Genomic DNA, 6,290 nt, shown 5'->3' with positions numbered 1-6,290 from the left:
TGTACACGCTGACACACTGTAGGGCATGGATGAACCTTGAGGGTATTATGCTAACGAAGTAAGCTAGTTAAAAAAAATCTGGTTAAGAGCATAGGGTGCTCTTGCAGAGGACCCTGGTTTGGTTCCCCAAACTTGCACGGTGGCTCATAACCATCTGTAACTCTAGTTCCAGGAAATCCAATGTCCTCTCCTGGGCCCTTTTGGGCACCAGGCACCAACGCACTGTATACACACACACACACACACACACACACACACACACACACACACACACGGAGGCAAAACAGTCACAAACACAAAATAACAAACACAAAATAAAATAAATCTTTAACAAAACAAACAAACAAAAAAAATGGGCCGGCAAGATGGCTCAGTGGGATCAAACATGAAGACTGATTATTTGTGTTTGATTCCAGAAACCCACATGGCGGGAGGAGAGAACTGGTCCCAGCACGTTATTCTCTGACCTCCACACATGTGCTGCACAGCACACAATAAATAAAAACATGTTAAGAAAAAGACAAAGACTTCGGAGTCTCACTTACCTGAGCTTTTCTGTATCTAAATCTTGTGGGTGGTTGCCCACAAGAAATGAAGTGGGGAAATTATTTCTTAATGGGTTCAGAGTTCGAGTTTTTGCCAAATGAGAGCATCCAGGAAACTGATTGCAAGACAATGTGACTCTACCTAACATCACTAAGCCATATAGAAATAGTTCAAGTGATAGATTTTGTTTGCACATTAAAAAAAATTTTGTTTATTTTATACACGAGTGCTCTGCATGTATACCTACATGCCAGAAGAGAGCATCAGACCCCATTATAGACGGTAGTGAGCCACCACGTGGGTGCTGGGAATTGAACTCAGGACCTCTGGAAGAGTAGCCAGTGTTCTTAACCACTGAGTCACCTCTCCAACCCTTGTTTGCACATTTGACCACAATAAAAAAAAAAAAACCAAAACCAAAACCAAAAACAAAAACAAAAAAAAACAAAAAAAAAAAAAACAGGGAAGGATAGGACCAAACCCCCGGGAGGTGCATGGCTCCACACAGTAGAACCACAATAAACACTGACGGAATGAAGGTGGGGGAAATGGCCTCAGACACGGGGTGACGGCAACAATGGGCATCTTCTCCTTACTAGAAAAGCTTTCCATGGGACAACTCCTACTTTTTCCTTGAGGTGATGAATTGGTTGTCTTTCCTGTTCTTATCTCAAAGCCAAAATGAATTAATTGACATTTGAGGCAAAGTTTTGCCGTGGAGCCCTGGCTACCATAGAACTCACTATGTAGACCAGGCTGGCCGAAAACTCACAGAGATCTGTCTGCCTCTGCCTGCCCAGTGCTGAAATTAAAAGTGTGCACCACCACAACTGGCTCAGATTTTTCTATATCAGACAATTTTGAGGACAGTGTGGCACTGAGTTCAACTGACCAGTGCCTTCTCCCTGAGGCCTGTTTTCCTGACCCCTAGTGGCGGACACAGACAGTTTTCTATAGGCTACAGAGAGTAAAATCCTGGATTATGGAAGTCCATAGCCACCAGGGCTCCAGGTGTCCTCATGAGATTGAAGAGGCCTCTCTCCTGCCGAATAAAAATATATAGATACATGCCGGGCGGTGGTGGCGCACGCCTTTAATCCCAGCACTTGGGAGGCAGAGCCAGGTGGATGTCTATGAGTTCAAGGCCAGCCTGGTCTACAGAGTGAGTTCCAGGACAGGCACCAAAATTACACAGAGAAACCCTGTCTCGAAAAACAAAATATGTATCATTATAAATCGTGGCTCCTCGATGCCACATGGCCAGCAAGTGGCCAGCAGTGGCTTGACCTTCGCCATCAGGGCCTTCCCACCACCTCTCCACAGCAGCAGGGAAAGAAGCCAGGTCCTCCCTGGGGTCTTGTCAATTTTGACACTGCTTAGCAAGGGACAGTCTCTTTGCAGACACCCCAAGCCCACCAGCCATGGCTAGGACAGGGTAACAGCAGGACTTGAAGACTGAAAGCAGGTATCAGGTTCCTTAGGACCATAAATCCCAAACGTCACCTCACCTGGATGGTTCCTGGAGCCCTTAGATGTACAGTGTCTGTCTCTGAGCAGCCCTGAGTCACCTTGGCCTCCCCACCTGATTACCAGGTTACCCCCAAGGCAAAGCCACAGAGACACAAGACAGACTGCATTTCCAGCTGTGGGACTAGGGGGAGATAGATGCATCACCAAGGAGTTTGGTTTATTAGATCTCCATCCAGGATTCCTGGGCTTGGCCTGTTCTCTAAACTTTCATAGGTCCTTCATCGGACCCCACTAGATGGAGTGGCTTCCATTATCTACCAGGCTAACCCAACTTTATCCTCTCTCAAAGCCTTACCCCTCTACCCCTTCCCAAGAAGCGGGGTGAGAGAAGTCAGTAGCTCTTCCCTGAGTTAGAGCCGTGGGGTTTCTGACTTTGGGGAGACTCTGCAGAGGGCTGGAGATTTGAGCGGCTCCCTGCTGGCAGGGGCACGGGGCTCCATGGACCCTGCTGGAGATTCCAGGCGACTGCTCTGCCTGGTAGTCAGATCACATCTGACATCCTAGGCTGCTCCTGAGGCTGGGACACACACCTGTCCTCCAAACAGGCTGCCCAGGTCAGGCTAAGCTGTGAGCCAACAACGGTTTGAAGGAGATGGAGAAGGGTACCAGGTAGAGGGAAACTCGGAGTCAGCTCAAGACGCCCCAAGATCAAGTTCTCAGCACAAAGGAGATTTGTTGGCCCCAGAGGAACAAAGGGCGGGGAACAGAGATGAAGACTGGAGATAGAGGATGAGGGATAAGGAAAAGGGAACCAGGGAGAGGGGGAGGGGGTATTTGTCCAAGAGGGGAGGACAAAGGCCTGCCTCTGGTTAGAGAGGAGACAGATGTGGCACACAGGAAAATGGCAGGTTATAAAGGGAAAGGGGGAAACCCTGAGTTAGGATGAGGTGTTTAATTTTAACTGGGCGTGTTAATTAGGTGAGCCAAAGGGGGTTTTTGATTGCTGGACTTCAATACTTTGGTAGCTGGCCTTGGTAGTCAGCCTTGGAGGAGGAAGTGGCCAAACAAGGGAACAGACCTTGGTAGCCAGCTTTAGGATTGTATTCTAATGGTTTTTAGCAAGGCTAAAATGAGGGAATGGGGGTGGGGGAGGGCAAGGCCTGCCAGAGCCATGTGTGCCGTGCTGGGGATGGCTAGAGTCCCTTCACCAGGTCCTTCCCTGGGCGGGAGTGTGGGTGCTTCCCAAGTCACTTACCTTCTCCTTTAACCTGTCTTTGGGGGGTAAGATGGTTAATACTGTCAACTTGCTGGGATTTAATCACCATGGAAACAAACCTCTGATTGTGTCTGTAAGAGATTATCTAGATTAAGTTCATGGAGGTTGGAAGGTCCACCTGAAACGTGGGTGGGATGATTCTATGGGCTGGAGTCTGGGGCTAAATGTAGAGAGCTCAAGCGTGGTATTCCTGGCTCTCTGCTTCCGGACTACAGAGGCAGGGTGACAGCTGTGGGAACGGCTTTCTCTGGAAACACTCTTGACTTCAGAGGCTGAACTTTTGCTGGCCTTGCAACCGAGTTAATAATATGCCTGGAGATCACTTAAAGCTGTGTGCTTAACCTGTTCCCTCACTGTGTATTCAGCCTGTTTATCTTGCTTTAAGAAAACAATGTAGCCAACTTTACTAGGCCTTGGCCTTGGACTTGCCCTGTAACCCACTTTTACAAGCTAAACTGAATGCATGGCTTTACTCTCAGACCAAATTCCCTCTGACCTTTGTGATTCGTCCATGACCGTGTGTGTGTGTGTGTGTGTGTGTGTGTGTGTGTGTGTGTGTGTGTGTGTGTGTGGTGTGTCAGAAAGAGGGAGATATTAGTTAACTCATCGGATGAAAACGAAGCATTGAAATAGGTTCATACCATCTGTTTGCAGTTTTGAGCACTATTCTGGGTCACTGGGGTTCAATAAAGTGAGCTCTTGTAAACTCTGGTTAAAAAAAAAATGTCAGGCTATTCCTCAATCCTTTCCTATACCATGTTTTCTGTGTTGGTCAATAACTACAGACAATGGACACAGGGAGAAAAGTGGAGAATTCCAGTCTGGGATTGCTCTTGGGATAGATTGCCTCAAGAGGAAGACTCTCTCCTTTGAGGTGGCACTGTCACCACCGGCTGCCTCAAGCTTCCGTCACCATGGCTCCCCCACCATAGTAAGGGATCGTGCTCTCAAACTGCAAGCCAGAACAAACCCTTCCTTGTTTTGTATCCGGTATTTGGTCACAGAAACAAGAAAAGTCATCAAAACTGTGGCAACGTATTAGAAGCAAGTGGCCACAACATGACTATTCTCAGGGTAATACTCATGACAGGGAAATGGGGAGCCACTGGGTATGCTGGGAAGCAGGACACACCAGGGCAGCCTGGCGGGACACATACCATCCATCCTCAGCTAGGAAACCAATCGAATGACAGGAGAACCCAGTAACTCATTTCTGATTCTCCTCTGATTATGGAACAAAGCATAAACTCTCAACCAGAGCAGGTTGACCGTCCATTCCTAGTGTGGATATTGAAGCTAACAGGCAGTTTCTTTCTTTCAGGCTGTCCCTTCAGCCTATACTCAAATCAGAAGAAAATCCTCCTGATTGTCCTATACCATGGGGACATCCAGGACCTCGGGTAGAAACACATATTTTTCAGCTAGCTATTAAGAAGTCAGTCACAGGAGATAAGCCGAGGAGAGTTCTTAGCTGGAACATGAAGGAAGTGATGCTACAATTCCAGGAGTTGCCTGGAGGGGGCAGCACCTCTCTAGAAATGACTCCACTGCCTACTTCAGAGACACGGCAGGAAGTAGCGCATTTAATTAATTGGCCAATGAATAAGAGTTACTTTTAGAAATTGCTACATAATATTAATGTTATATATCATGTCAATATGTTTCCAGTAAGTAATTCCAGCCCTCCAGATTTTCATATAGGGATGCTGCGTGTGCATATACTGTGTTAGGTATGGTTGGAGATAACCCAGACTTGTCTGAGGCATGGAAGGTAAGTGAAAAACAGGAGGGAAAGAACTAGGGAACTGGTGCTTGTGTTCAGACCGCCCCGCTGCAGATTTGAGTCTGCCTCCTCCCAGACTCATGTTAAAACTCAATTGCCATTACAACAGTGTTCAAAGTGGGAACCCTAGAGCTTTTAAGAGGTCCCTACGGGAGTGGGGTGTCACGGCAGTAGGTTTTCTTGGCTTTGTCCCGAGACGGTCTCAGTCTGCGGCCCAGACTGACTTTGATCGCAAATTTGTGATGGGCCCCTGCCTCAGCGTCCTGAATGCTGAGATTACCTCCCAGCAGCTTCCACTCTTCATACATTACTTAGTCTGGCTGGGTATGTAGCCCAGCCCTCAGTCATTCTCAGTAACACTGAGTTTAAGACCAGCCTGGGCTACATAAGACCCTGGATAAATAAACAAAACAGGATCAATACACACCTGCAGCTGTTCTGTTACAGCAGTACTTCTCCCCCGCTGGTTAATACCTTGCCCAGGAAAACCAGAGGCATTTGAAATTTCCCCCAAGAGCAAGCCATTACTAACTCTTTAAAAACAAACAAAACCAGTACTCTTGATTTTATAAATCTTCATTTCAAAATCCATTCCACATACATATTATATAGACGAGCTCTGGGTTTATGCACGTTTATACACATTTAAAGCTTTATATGTACACACAAATGCGTTGATTCCAAAGTACCCTACCTGAGACCACCCCCACCAAGAGGGGACCACTGAGAACAGGGTAGCCTAAGCCTTGGCAAGGGTTCTTCACAGGGGCTGCTTCTTCAGTCCCTCCCTCAGAACACTTCAGTCTTCTGAAGAAAAAAAAAAAAGGATGCCTTTGTTCCACCAAAGTCCTAGCACCCAGTCCCTTTTAAATATTTTGTTGTTGTTGTTGTTTTGGTTTTTGTTGTTGTTGTTGTTTTGTTTTGGTTTGGTTTTTTTTGAGACAGGGTTTCTCCGTAGTTTTAGTGCCTATCCTGGATTTCACTCTGTAGACCAGGCTGGCCTCGAACTCACAGAGATCCACTTGCCTCTGCCTCCTGAGTGCTGGGATTAAAGGCATGTGCCACCGCCACTTGGCCCCTTTTAAACACTTCTTAAAGATTTATTTATTTTAGGTGTATGAATGTTTTGTCTGTATGTATGTACATGCACCATGTGAGTGTCTGGTACCTGCGGAGGTCAGAAGAGGGTGTTGGATCTCCTGGCAATGGAGTTAC

This window comes from Peromyscus eremicus, chromosome 14 (genome assembly GCF_949786415.1).
Source record: "Peromyscus eremicus chromosome 14, PerEre_H2_v1, whole genome shotgun sequence".
Lineage (NCBI taxonomy): Eukaryota > Metazoa > Chordata > Mammalia > Rodentia > Cricetidae > Peromyscus > Peromyscus eremicus.
The sequence above is the reverse complement of the archived record's forward strand: the minus strand, read 5'-3'. Positions refer to the sequence as shown.